The 14,506-nt window shown below is 40.0% G+C and overlaps 1 pseudogene; it reads left to right on the forward strand.

Annotated features, from left to right (window-relative positions):
• The first annotated feature begins 9,733 nt into the window (after positions 1-9,733).
• Positions 9,734-10,325, forward strand: LOC129495934 (carbonyl reductase [NADPH] 3-like; annotated as a pseudogene).
• The last annotated feature ends 4,181 nt before the right edge of the window (positions 10,326-14,506 follow it).

Consider the following 14,506-nt stretch of genomic DNA (forward strand, 5'->3'; position numbering starts at 1 on the left):
AGTCGCCGCCGTCCCCGCCGCCGCCGCCGCCGCCGCCGCCGCCGCCGCCGCCAGCGACTCCGCCTCGAGACCGCGCGAGACCAGCCCCCGCGGCCGCCGCGGGACCGCGCACGCGCCCCCGGGACGCTGGCGCCGCGGGCGCGCCTATCCCAGTTCCTCCTCGGCGCGCCCCGCCCGCCGCTGGGCCGGGAGGCTGGCGCGGTTCGCCCAACCCCGCGCCGGCGTGGAGAGAGGGCCCGCTCATGGCCCTCCGCAGTCCCGAGCGGCGGGTCGCGCGCCCTCGCGCGCCTCTGAGGTACCAAGGGCTTCGTGCTCGCCCGCGGGAGGGCTGTTGCCGGGACGGGAGGTTTTCCTTCAGCCGTGGTCGGCCGCGGGCTGTTGTCCGGACAGCCCCTGACCTTCCTCTCCGCGGAGGCCCGTCAGTTCCTGAAGAAAATCTGATTCCCTTGAGGCGACCCCTGTGTCCTGTGAGGCACGTCACGCAATCTAACTTTTTTTTTCTTTTTTGCAATTTAACATTTGTTTAAAGAAAGAACCACGACGTAAACACCTGGATGTGTGACGTCTCCACAGAATTCTCCGCTACCGCAGAAGACCCAAAAGCTAGCAGTTAGGACCGAGTTCTGAAAACCAGAAAGGAAGGATGCCGAGGGCCACAGCTGTTGGCACAAAACTCCAGCGAATGCGCTTAGTTAGCTGGGCCAACCCATATGCAGTGCAAGGAAATCCAGATAATCCTAGACACTGTTATCCACATCCAAAAAGAAAAAAAAAATAGTGTGTATGTGACATTTTCTCATAAATGTGTAAAATAAGTAACAATTCCAGAAGCTTCCTCAAGTTCCACCACAGAGGTTTTCTTCCTTCACAGTTTCTCAAGTCAGGGCTGTTGACATCTGGGCCGGTTAATAGGTTGTGGCGACTGTTCTCTGCATTGTAGGACGTTTAGCAGCATCTCTGGTCTCTGCTTGCTGAGTGCCAGTGGCACCACTACTTTCATTGGTGACCATCAATATGTCTCTAGATGATGGCAAAGGTTCCCTGGGTGGCAAGATCACCTCCAGTTAAGAACCACTAGCCTACCTGTTCAAAGAAACAGCCTCTATAGAGAGACAGTCACTCTTTACCCATATCTCCCAACTGCCTGGCCTGGCCCCAAGCAGTTTTGCAAAACACCTTCACCCAAATGAACCCTCTAGCTACCTAGACTTGCTTCTCCAGCTACTTGGACTCTTTTGTCACAGGACTCCACCCTAATAAAATGATGATAACTATTTATATGAGATACCAGCTGCTGATCTCAAAATATGTGGAAATGCCTTTGTAAAGTGCTATAAAATATCATTTTTAATTCCTAAAGGTATTTTCATTTTAAAAGAGGTTAGACCCAATGACAGATTAAAAATTTACTCTCTGCTAAATAGAGACATGCCCAGAATCCCCAAATCATTCAAATTATTGGCCTTGTGTGCAAAAAAAAAAAAGGATAGCTGGAAGAGTGGAGGGTATGGAAACTGGAGGCAAGGCGATTAGAGTTATAGTTTTTTTTAATTTTTATTTATTTATGATAGTCACACACACAGAGAGAGAGAGAGGGGCAGAGACACAGGCAGAGGGAGAAGCAGGCTCCATGCACCGGGAGCCCGACATGGGATTCGATCCCGGGTCTCCAGGATCGTGCCCTGGGCCAAAGGCAGGCGCCAAACTGCTGCGCCACCCAGGGATCCCTAGAGTTATAGTTTTGATGATTACTAGTTCTGTGATTGATGACAACTACTTGGATGCGTGACCGGTTTCCTGGGCCTAAATTTTCTCATCTGCAATATAATGAGTTAACTACTGTTTTGTTTTGTTTTTCTTGTTTATTTTCTAATTTTAAGACTCTGGTAGCCTCTGCATATGGAATCTAACATGAGTAGCTTAGAGGGCTAAGAAAATATAATATTCGTCCTCAAGTAGAATGAAATGGTAATCTGTGGTTTAAAACTTCTGAAGTGGGCAGCCTGGGTGGCTCAGTGGTTTAGCACTGCCTTCAGCCCAGGGCATGATCCTGGAGACCCAGGATCGAGTCCCATGTCGGGCTCCCTGCATGGAGCCTGCTTCTCCCTCTGCCTGTGTCTCTTCCTCTATTTCTCTCTGTGTGTCTCTTGTGAATAAATAAATATTTTTTAATCTTTTTTTTTTTTTAATTTATGATAGTCACAGAGAGAGAGAGAGAGGCAGAGACACAGGCGGAGGGAGAAGCAGGCTCCATGCACCGGGAGCCCGACGTGGGATTCGATCCCGGGTCTCCAGGATCGCGCCCTGGGCCAAAGGCAGGCGCCAAACCGCTGCGCCACCCAGGGATCCCTAAATAAATATTTTTTAAATATCAGAAATAAAACCTCTGAAGAATTATTCAGTCTTGGCACAAGGCAGTTCACCACTGAGTCACTTTGGCAAATTTGTAACAGTATTTTGGGTGAGTAGTAAAAGCCAAACTGTAAGTCAAGTGTACAGTGGAGAGGAACCATAGTAAACACCCTTCTGCTTAACCCATCATCTGCCAACGGCCTCTATTATATGTTTATATAATGTTATACTATTTTATCTCATTCAAGGCTTGGAGAAATAGATTAACATTTCATTTCAGCCGTTTGCAACAGGTCTGAAATCTCAGTTTTCAAGATTCTACCACTCACTATTATATGTGAAATCCTTAACGGAAGCCATTGATTATATCCCTTTGGTTTTATCACTTCTATGTACTAGTGAAGGCCGAGTTTCCATAACTGAGTAAGCAGCCTAATCTCCTACAATTGTGTGAACCAGATGATCAGAAATAATGTAAATTAGAAAAGCCTGGCTGGCTCAGTCAGAAGACCATGTGACTCTTGATCTCAGGATTCTGAGCCCCAAATTGAGTATAGAGATTACTTTAAAATAAAATTTAAAAAATCTAAAAAAAGAAAAGAAAGAACGTAAATTAAAAGAATACTCACTGATTCATATATAAGAGAAATTATGAAATACGCCATTAGGTACATTATTAACTACATATCTAAAGAAGTGTTAAATATATTTTAAAAATGCAAACAAACCAGGACCTTTTGAATTTCATTGGGTTTAGTTATTATTTTGATATGTTATAGTATTTCTTAGCCTTTCCTAAATCTAGCTTTAAAAATTATGTCTTTAGATTAAGGACGTTATGCAGTTGTTACTGTGTAGAATGGAAGGTCCCACTGTCTAAGGTTAGCAGCAGTATCATTTAGTACAGGTCAGTATCATGCAACTCAAATAACTTTAATATTCACCCATTAATTAAAAAATATATATTGAATACTTCTTACGTGCTAAGCACTGTGTTGTAAGGAATTAAAACATGTGACAGTTCCCATCTTGGAGGAATTTAGAGTAAGCCAGAGAAAGGGACAAGTCCATGTAGGTAAAATACCAGGAAAAGTATGGTAAATGAAAATAAGGTGACTGGTGGGCTCAAAGGCAAAGTCTTATACTAGAAGAAGCTTTTCCCTTTAATGATGGGGGACAGAGAAAGGGACAGAATAAATTATTATGAAAATACCCACAATAATAGGAAAACCAAGATCTTGTACATGGCTTTAAAAAGATGGGCATAAAACTTTTCCTCAATTTGAATAACTGAGTGAAGTACGCAAGGCAAAGCATGGGTTTATTATGGGAACAACAAGTAGTCAACAATAACTTCAGGGTAGGATAGTCAACATTTAGGATGTTAATCATTTATCACACTTTCTTTGGTGCATTTTCTGGTCAGTCCTGTGCTAGGCTGGGGGTGAGTAGACAAATAAACATGGTCCTGGAGAAATTTTATTTTAAAGAGAGGAGATAGGAAAATTTGGAGTTTAGAAATTTTTAATGAAGGAAAGACCAAGACTAGATGCCAACAGAAAGGAAATAAAGTTTGTTCTCCTTGAAAATGGCTATAAAATTACCCGTAGCTTTTCCTCACCAAGCTCCCAATCAAATGTTTTGTTTGTACAACAAATCTCAGCTGCTGCTTTAATTCACACCAATATGTGAATACCTGTGACTGGGTGTAGGGTGGTATCTCTGATGAACTCCAGAGCTGAAACTTAAATGCCTCTTTTATCCTCTCTTGGACTGATTCTGAGTTTTAACTCCACTACTGCTTCAGAACAGCCTTTGTCAAGGTCACTGATTAGAGCCACTTTATTTTTTTTATAATTTTTTTAAATTTATTTATGATAGTCACAGAGAGAGAGAGAGAGAGAGAGAGAGAGAGAGAGGAGGCAGAGACATAGGGAGAGGGAGAAGCAGGCTCCATGCACCGGAGCCCGACGTGGGATTCGATCCCTGGTCTCCAGGATCGCGCCCTGGGCCAAAGGCAGGCGCCAAACCGCTGTGCCACCCAGGGATCCCTAGAGCCACTTTATTAAATGCAAAGGTCATTTAATAAAGAGTTCTCATCTTCCTTATCTCTGGCAGCATTTGATGGCATTGTGCATTTTCTCCATTTTGTCCTCTAGGCTCTGGAAACATTACTCTAGCTTCTCTTCCTACCCACTAGAACCTCCTTCTCATCTTGCTGATTCTTTATCTCCCTGAATGCTAAAAGTTGGAGTGTCCCAGGATTCTAACAGTCAATATTTTACTCCACCTGGCTTTGAATCCCAGCTCTACCATTTGCTGGCCGTTTATCAGAAGGAAATCACTTAATTTCTCTGAGATTCAGTTTCCTCGTTTATAAATTGAGGATAATAAAAGTTGCTACATCCCATGGTGGTTGTGAAGACTAAACGAATTATATGTATAAAGTGTTTAAAACAGTGCACTGAACTGTATGCATTAACAACTTATTGCATATTCTTATCATGTCCTTATTCTTATCATGTTCTTTATCATTCGCTCCCTACATGACTTTATCTGATCTCGTGGCTTTAAATTCCATCCATACAAGTCAACTTTAAACTGATCTCTAGCCTGAACTTCTGCCTCAAACTCCAGAATCGTATATTTAACTGCTGACCCAACATCTCCCTTAGGATTTCTAATGAGCATTACAAATTTAACATGTCAGAACTTTGTATTTGTGTCCAGTTTTCTTCATTTCAGTATATGGTAATGCTACCTATTTCAGTTGTTCAGGCTTTCTTTCACACACAACACATCCAATCCATCAGGAAATCCTTTTATTTCCTACCTTTTAAACATATCTAGAATCTAACCATTTCTCACCACCTCCACTGCTATCATCTTCCTCAAAGACATTATCATCTTTTGCCTTGATTACTGCAACAGAGTCTTCCCACCCATATTTTCTTTTAATACTGGAGCCTAGTGATCCAATTAAAATAAAAGTGAAATCAAATCACTGTTCTGCTTAATAGCGTATAGTCCAATGTGATCTCCCTCATCTCTACTCTTACTACTCTTTTCTTTCTCATTTCATACCAGCTATACTGGCACTTTTGCTGCTCTTTACATGTTCTGCAGCTTCTGCCTTGAAGCCTCTGCATTCACTATTTCTTATACCTGAAATATCCAATATCCACATGCCTACTCTCCCTCACTTCCTTTGGGTCTAATTTCAAATGTTACCTTATCAGTGAGCCCCATTTTAGATAAAAGAGTAACATCTTCATGCTCTACTTCCCAGCACTCCATATTCCCTTTCCCCAACTTTATTTTTCATTGTTTTTATTCACCATCTGACATATTGTATATTTATTATCTATCTCCCCAAAGTAGAATGTAAGCTCCATGAGGCAAGGACTTCGTCTATTTTACTCATCACTACTTATTTTTATGATTTCCCAGGATCTGTAACAGTACCTGACATACAGATGGTACTCAATAAATATTTGTTGAATGAATGACTTAATGAAAGAAATAGACATGACTAAGTGGAATAGGGATGATGAAAAAGTCACAGAAAAACTTCAGCTTTGTCAAATGTTTGGCCTACGACTAGCCTATCTTAGGAATAACTTCTGCCGGGTGGTTCAGCGGTTTAGTGCCGCCTTTGGCCCAGGGTGTGATCTTGGAGACCTGGGATCGAGTCCCGTGTTGGGCTCTATGCGTAGAGCCTGCTTCTCCCTCTGCTTCTCTCTCTCTCTCTCAATCTGTCTCTCATGAATAAATAAGTAAAATTAAAAATATATATATAAAGAAAAAAAGGAATAACTTCTGCCAAAAATTGATTGTTTTTGTTCTTAAATGGTGATCTGTATGGTGAGGGAGGAAGAAAGCATAGCAAATGCAAAGAGAAAAAGGAAAAGAAAACTATTTGCTTTTTACCACCTTCTTCCTATGCTTCATGGTTCATTGCAGCTACTATAATAATCCCTCATTTAATTAATACAGCTGAGAATTAGAAAACAGAAAGCTTCTTCAAAAGTCAAAATCAGGGCAGCCCCAGTGGCACAGCGGTTTAGCGCTGCCTGCAGCCCAGGGTGTGATCCTGGAGACCTGGGATCAAGTCCCACATCAGGCTCCCTGCTTGGAGCCTGCTTCTCGCTCTGCTTGTGTCTTTGCCTCTCTCTCTCTGTCTCTCTTTGTGTCTCTCATAAATAAATAAAATCTTAAAAAAAAAATCAAAATCAGTTGCACTTAAATTTTATTTCTGAAAAAAAATTTTATTTCTGAACTTCCATGAATCTCTGACAAGCTTAGATATTTTGTTTCTAACATCTAACAGATTATAAGGGCCTATTATATGTGTGACCTTTTAATGAATGTGTCAGTTCAAAGCATACATATTCCTGCCATGAGACAGGGTCAGGGAAGTCAATCAGGAACAGAGTTTCCGATGGAAATTACAGATCAGATAAAGGAGGCAATTCTAATGAGGAATTTGCAAAAAGCTCAGTAGAAACAGATATCTGGGACTTACACACTTTTTTCTTGTGGAAAAGTCCTAATCTTTAAAAGGTAAAACCAGGGATCCCTGGGTGGCTCAGCAGTTGAGCATCTACCTTCGACTCAGGGTGTGATCCTGCCGGGATCAAGTCCATACTGGGCTCTCTGCATGGAGCCTGCTTTCCCTCCCCTTCCTGTGTCTCTGCCTCTCTCAGTGTGTCTCTCATGAATAAATAAATAAAATCTTTTTAAACAATAAATAAATAAATAAATAAATAAATAAATAAATAAATAGTAAAATCAATTTATAAAGAAAAATCAGATCAATGGTTGTATGGGGGTGAGGGTGGGCTGGAGGGAATTAATTGCAAAGTGGTACAAGGAAAGTGAGTTGTGTAAATGAAATCATGTAGGATGTATTTACACCCAGTGTAGGGCTTCAACTCATGACCCAGAGATCAAGAGTCACATGCTCTACTGACTGAGCCACCCAGGCAACCCTGTATGCTTTCTTTTTATATCAGACTTCTTTCATTCAACATTATTTTCTAAGATTCACTCATGTTGCTGCACTATTTGTTTTTTGTTGTTAAGTAGTATGAATATACTGTATATATAGTGTACGAATATACCACATTTTGTTGAAATATTCACCTGTTGGTGGGCATTGAGGACGTTTCCAGATTTTGGCTATTATGAACAAAACTCCTATGACCATTTGTGTACAAGTCTTGTTTTGAACATATGTCTTATGAACATGTTTTAATTTTTCTTGAGTAAATACCTAGAGTAGAATTGTTTGGTCATATGATACGATGTCTTAACTTTATAGAAACTTCCTGTTTGCCAAAGTAGTTGTACAGGGACCATGATGTATAAAAAATCTAGTTGTTCCACATAATTACCTACACTTGCTGTGGTCTGGTACTGCCTTTCAAAAGACTCTATTACGAGGTAATAATAGTCTTAGTTGTGACTTTCTTCATTACAGAATCTATTTGTTCCAGATAATCTCTCTCAAGGAAATATTTTCCGTTCTGGGACAGCCATCTCCAAATTAGAAACTGTTGGTTTCTAATACAATCTAATATAATCATAACTTGAAAATGGCCCTAATGGTGATCCCATCGTGGTTGCACGGAAAATTTCTATTTCCCTCTTGACTGTGGAAATGAGAAAGAAATAAATCCTTTTCATCTTTGGAGCAAAGAAAGGAGGAGGAGGAATTCCCTGGGACTGTGGGCCAATGAGAATGGGTAGAGGATTTTCCTGTCTAATAGAAATATAATGTGAGTTACATATGTAATTTTGTGAGATATTATTTTGTGCTAATTAAGAAAGTAAAAGGAAACAGATGAAATTAATCTGTACATTTTAACCTGATACATCCAAAATATTGTAATTTAGACATGGAATCCATATAATTATTGAGATATTTTGCTATTTTTTTCACACCAACTTTTCAAAATCTGGTGTGTATTTTATACTAAAAGTATATCTCAATCAGATGCTAAATTTTCAACATTGAAGTGAAAAAATATAGCCTTACCAAAACAATACATTTAAGTTTAATGCAAAAAAAGCCTACAGTTTTTACATTTAAATATTTAAAGTAATTAAGATTAAAATAAATTTAAAATTCAGTTTCTCAGTTGCACTAGCCACATTTCAAGTGCTCAATGGCTACATGTACCCAGTTGCTACCGTATTGGACCATATAGTTCTAGAGCTTTGTGGGACAGGAAGGAGAAGATGGAGATGAGACGCATTCCTTGTTGCAACTAAGGTCACAGCAGAAATACTAGTACCATTTGCTATTTGTGTGAAATTTAAGATATATATATCTTATTTCCAAGCTGCATGATTTTGACAAGTAATTTAACCTCTGTAAGCTCCACTTTCACCATCTGTCTGTCAAACAGGAAAGTAATAATACCCCTCAGATTGTTGTGAAGATTGAGAAAGCATGCAAAGCACACTGTAGAATGACTGGCAGCTTTTTGAAACGGAGTAAGTGGTGACTTTTAAAAATACAAATTATTCTTTCGATGGGGACCGGCTATAGTTCTTTTTCTATATTTATAAGTATAGAAGTTTTTAAAAACTCGTTTGGAAACAGCATTCATTGATTCAGCAAATACTATTCTCAGGCCAGGTGCTCAACATTTAAAACACAAAGACAGAAAGAACATGGTCCCTACTTTCAAGGACCTCACAGTGCTTAATGTTAGAAAAAACACAGTATTGGGCTAATGTCCAAGTGAAAAGTGAAACCAAAGAGAATAACAAATTTATACAACAACCCCAAAGAAAAGAAGCTCTACAGATAAAAATTGAATGTATGAATTGTGAACCTTAATAGCTCTATTTTGCTACCTTCCTTTAAAACTGATACCCACAATTATAATAATCAAAGTTTAAGAAGTTAAATTGGCATGAATTTAAATGCTCAGATATTGATTAGTAGTAACCTTTATTTCTGCCACATGGAAGACACTGCTTTGTTTTTCCCTTGTGTTGGTTGTTATTTCTTGAGCCATGCTTGTGTTTTAGTTTAGTAGTTTGTATTTATCTGACAAAAAAAAAAAAAAAGATGGAAAAGTCAGTTCAATTCAAAGATCTAAAATACAGAATATTTTAAAAGTTATTACTGTCAAGTAGAAAACATTAAAAAAAACTAAATACGAGTAAAATAAGTGAGCAAAGTAAGTAAAATTGAATTTTAATATAGCTTCTCTTCTTAATCTAACAATAAAGATCCTCTGGACAGATATGGTCTCATTTTTTTTTAAATCTAGAGGTTGAAGTGATATTAAAGGGATTCAGGTGATTCAGACGCACGCTGGAAGTTTGAGAAGCACCGACCCAGTGGTTTAAAAAATCGTTTTAAACTGATGATCCAACGCCCTTTGACATCCAAGCTGAGATAACGCTGAAGACAAACTTTTTTGCTACAAGAAATGTCTGCAACGAATTGCTGCCAATAATAAAACCTCACGGTTGGTGAATATCAGTAGTTTAGAGGGTTCAAAGGCTCTTGAAAATTGCAGCGCAGATCTACAGAAGAAGTTCCAATGCGAGACGCTCACAGAGGAGGACCTGGTGGACCTCATGAAGAAGTTTGTGGAGGATACAAGCAATGAAGTGCATGAGAGAGAAGGCTGGCCCAACTCCGCGTATGGGGTGTCTAAGCTGGGGGTCACGGTCTTATCAAGAATCCTGGCCTGGCGTCTGGATGAGAAGAGGAAAGTTGACAGGATTCTGCTGAATGCATGCTGCCCAGGGTGGGTGAAGACGGACATGGGTGGGCCTTACGGCCCCAGGACTGTGGAGGAGGGAGCCAAGACCCCTGTCTACTTGGCTCTCCTGCCTCCAGATGCTACTGAGCCTCATGGCCAGCTAGTCCATGACAAAGTCGTCCTAAACTGGTGAATGTCTGCTTTGGTGCTCAAAGCTTAATAAATGTTTGTGGGCTGAATGAATGAATGAATGAATGAAAAAAATTTTTTTTTAAATTTTTGTTTTTAAAAGCTATTTCTGGGGTGCCTGGGTGGCTCAGTCAGTTGGGCATCTGCCTTGGGTTCTGGTCATAGTCCTGTAGTCCGTGGGTTCTGGGATCTGGCCCTGCATCAGGCTCTGCACTCAGCAGGGAGCCTGATTTTCCCTCTCCCTCTGCTCCTCCCCCTGCTCATGCTTTCTCTCTCTCAAATTAATAAGTAAAATCTTAAAAAATAATAAATTTAAATAAATAAAATAATTCTACCCATATAAGAACCTAATAAATCAAGATGCCAAGATTAAAATTATGGGCTTTTTGTCTTTAAACTTATAGATGTGTCACTGAATTATTTTCAAGTCTTTGATCTGTCCTAAACTGTGTCCTAAAATAAGCCATATGTATATATTTACATACACATAATATATGCTCATTGTAAATAAAGGGCCAAGTGATTTTCACATTTCAGTCCTGATAATATGAAGTCTTTATTAGTAACACAACTTTTTCACCATTAAAAAAAAATCACCTACTTTTTCTTATATATTGGCAATTCACAGTTTAAAAATAAAAAATTAAAAAGTGGCTCCTAAATATTTAAAGATTTTACTTATTTATTCATGAGAGACACACACAGAGAGAGAAGCAGAGACATAGACAGAGGGAGAAGCAGGCTCCATGCAGGGAGCCTGATGTGGGACTTGATCCTGGGTCTCCAGGATTGTAGCCTGGGCTGAAGGTGGGGCCAAGGCACTGAGCCACCAGGGCAGCCCTAGGAGCCACTTTTTAAACTTTAGAAGCCAAGGTTTAAATATGGTGTGTATATTGTTATTTCTACTCTTCTTTGCATTTGCAGATCTCTCTTAATAAGACCCTGATATTTGAAATTTCATTGTTATAGGATATATCCATCAAAGGATGAAATCATTGTAGAATTCTGAGTCAACTTTCAATGAATTTCTCTTTCTAAATTCTGGAGAGAAATGACAGGGCTTGGGACTCTCCCTAAGTGGATGGAGGTGCCAGCACGCATTACTCTGAGTGCAACACCTTTACAGTCTATCGCCACCATAGGACAATATTAAGAACATACTTATGGGGGGAAAAGAAGTGACAAAAGGGCAGGCACAGACTAAGGAGTGTGTGGAGAGACCAGGGGATTATTGTGCATGGACTTTTGTTATCTTTTGGCCTCACTGTTTTCCTCTAGTGCATTATGTCTGGCCCATGTTGTGCATCTGGGTGAGTTCTGTTAATAAAATTAGTGCCCAAGTGCTAAGCTGACTTTGGTGGCAGAGTAGCACAGAAGGGTTGGCACCTCAATTCCAACAAGGAGAGCCCTGATGAGATATGGCTATGTGGTTCCTGCCAAGGTTGGAAAAGAGTATGAGGAGGGAGCAAAGAGGGAGAGTAGGAATGAGAATGATGGAATCATTTGTAAAAGCAGCAGCAAGTAATTCACTTCCAGTGCTTCACCTGAGGCTCCCTCTAATCCCTGTGCTAACATTATATTTTGACCCTTGAAGGATTCTAGGGCAAAAACCACAACAAACCCTCAATATCCCATTCCACCTTTATTGTTACTACAATAGAAGTAATAAGATTCAATGTCAAAAGATTCAATTTATTGACAACTTTTTGTGAAAGTGTCACATCTGTCCTTTATAGCTACTTATAATCATAAAAAAATTACCTTTAGGTTGTCTTATATGTTTTTTCCATTGTCCTCTTCTTTTTCTGTTTACTTTGCTTTCCTCACAACCATTCCCCTGAGAAAAGGGGAGAACAGATGAAGCAGGAGATTGAGGGAAGTAGATTTGACAAGAGGGGAGGGAGCCAGAGGGCAAAAGAAAAATAGTGGGGAAAGTGGAAGAGATCATGGGCAGGGGAGAGGTGAGGAAGAAAGAAAAAAGCCAGAAGCAGGAGAGAAAAAAGGCACAGAAGGAGAGAGAACTTAATTTGGTCTAAAGTTTTTTAAAATGTCTTTATTCTTTCCAATGGAGCCCATTGTTAAATTTCACGAACAGGTTCCCTTTTGGGGTCCCCCCACCCTTTCTCTTTTTAGTCTGGGTTCCATAAACAGAGACTGAACCTGGCTGCTTAGGATTGCAAGGAATTTAATTTGCAATAGTTAAGAGGAAAGAGGAAAGGAAAGATGGGTTTAGATGGAGAGGACACTCCCAGCATTTCATAAGCAATTTTCCCTCTCTTCTTTCTTGGTTCTCTATCCTTTGTCTAATTGTCTACCATCTTGGGAAAATACCATAGAACCATTAGGTAAGCCTAAGTTTGGGCTCACTGTAAAGAGATCAGCAAAGCTAAGGAGAGTAAAACCTAAATAGGTAAGAAATTACAAGTTAAGAAAAGGGAGAGATGGACCCAGATCGAGAGAGACAGTGTCAGCCTGGGCTCTGCCTTTTAGCCTTGTCATAAAAACAGTACATGTGAAGTGCCACTTTACCCACAACCTTATTCAGAAAGGAGAAGAGTGTCCTTCTGCCAAACTGCTGAGATGTTTGAGACATAAATAAGAGACCATGGTCCCCAGCCAACATTGCCCCGCAGCTGGGTGAACATGAACCTGACCGGGATAATAGTACCAGAATTTCATTTAATTGCAGTGGGGAACGGTTACTATTCTGGTTGCTGCCTAGAATAGAAATCAGATTCACAGACTCATTTTTTCGTCTATATTCAGTCTAAATTTACTGGGACAAAGGAGTAAGAAGAGCAAGTAACCGTTGCTCTTCTTGGGGTAAGAAGTGTGAAGTGTGAATTAGAAAGTATGAAGGGGAAAAGAAAGTGATTCATAGGAATGTGGTAAGGGGGAAGGAAATGCTAATCAGAGGGAAAATGAAAAAAGGATGTAAGCCTAAATCAGGAAACATGGGAGATAGAGAAGTGGGAAGAATGAGAAAGTATGTGAAAGAAAACAAATGGGGAAAATAATTAATACTTTGTGAAAACTGCAAGCCAGATGTGTATATTGTACCACCCTTGTGATTTAACAAGCTGTGGAACTTTGCTGCATGTTCGCTATATCTTTGCTTAGCTCCTGATTTCCAGAGCCCCATTTCATGCTGCCTGCTGAATTTACAAAGACAGACCACCAAGACCACACACGTATGAGCTTATAACATCGTAGCAGCTGAAGGAGACAGCTAAACATGCCTGCTTCAATCCTTGACCCATATGCGCATGCTTGATAGTTGAAGAAGCTTGAAGTCCAGAAACTTTAAGTGACACACCCGTGGAACAGAGGAAGTGCATTCAGAACTCAAACATAGGACTTCTCATTCTAGGCAGTATTCCATAGCTGGTCTCATCATTGTTTCCTTCCAGATTTCCTCGAATTCATTTTCCCAGCTTCTTTCATGGACTCATTACCTCCTGGTTATGTTGTCTCCTTTGTCATCCTCAGTTTTCGTTTTTTGTTTTTCGGAGCATTTTATCTCTTGTCCCCAAGGTAGTCAGTCAACATATTCACATTCTTGTTGCCATCTGTTTTACACAGTTCAAGACTTTAGCTAGCACCTTTCACCCTGGACTATTCTAATGACTTCCTACCTCTGGCCTCCTCCAGCTCTCTTAGAGATTGAGGTCAGAGTAATCATTCTAAAACATAATACTAATTTTACTAGGTCTATTTTTTGGTGGCTTTTCCTTACCTACCAGACCATACTATCTAAACTCCCTAGCATGGTCCAAGACTTCCATAACCTGGCTCCTGCTTTGCTGTCCAGCTCTATCTCTCACTGTTCCTAAGTGGAATATGCCCAGTACTGTCCCATTCTTTGACTTTGCACACATTATACCCTATCTCCATGATATTCTTATTTCCCCTTTCCTGACTCAAAGACTGCCTCCTTCCTTCATAAATCTTTTATGATTTTTCTCTCTTGAACTAAAACTACGTTCACCACTTTTCTCTTAAGGCACCTATAAGATTCCATATATGTTATTTGTGCCCATGTCTTGAGGTCAGGCAGTGTCCTGTTATCTATTTTTTATCTCTCTACAGTGCTTCAAATAGAATAGATAGGCATCAAATATTTGTTCATTTGAACAAAACTGAGTCTGTGCCAGAAGGCGGGTGAAAGAATCACATATAGAATGAAAAGAAATATATCAACGTCCTACATTAATTTTAAATTCCCAAGGCTTAAA

This window comes from Nyctereutes procyonoides, unplaced genomic scaffold (genome assembly GCF_905146905.1).
Source record: "Nyctereutes procyonoides isolate TBG_1078 unplaced genomic scaffold, NYPRO_anot_genome, whole genome shotgun sequence".
In the NCBI taxonomy this organism is placed as follows: domain Eukaryota; kingdom Metazoa; phylum Chordata; class Mammalia; order Carnivora; family Canidae; genus Nyctereutes; species Nyctereutes procyonoides.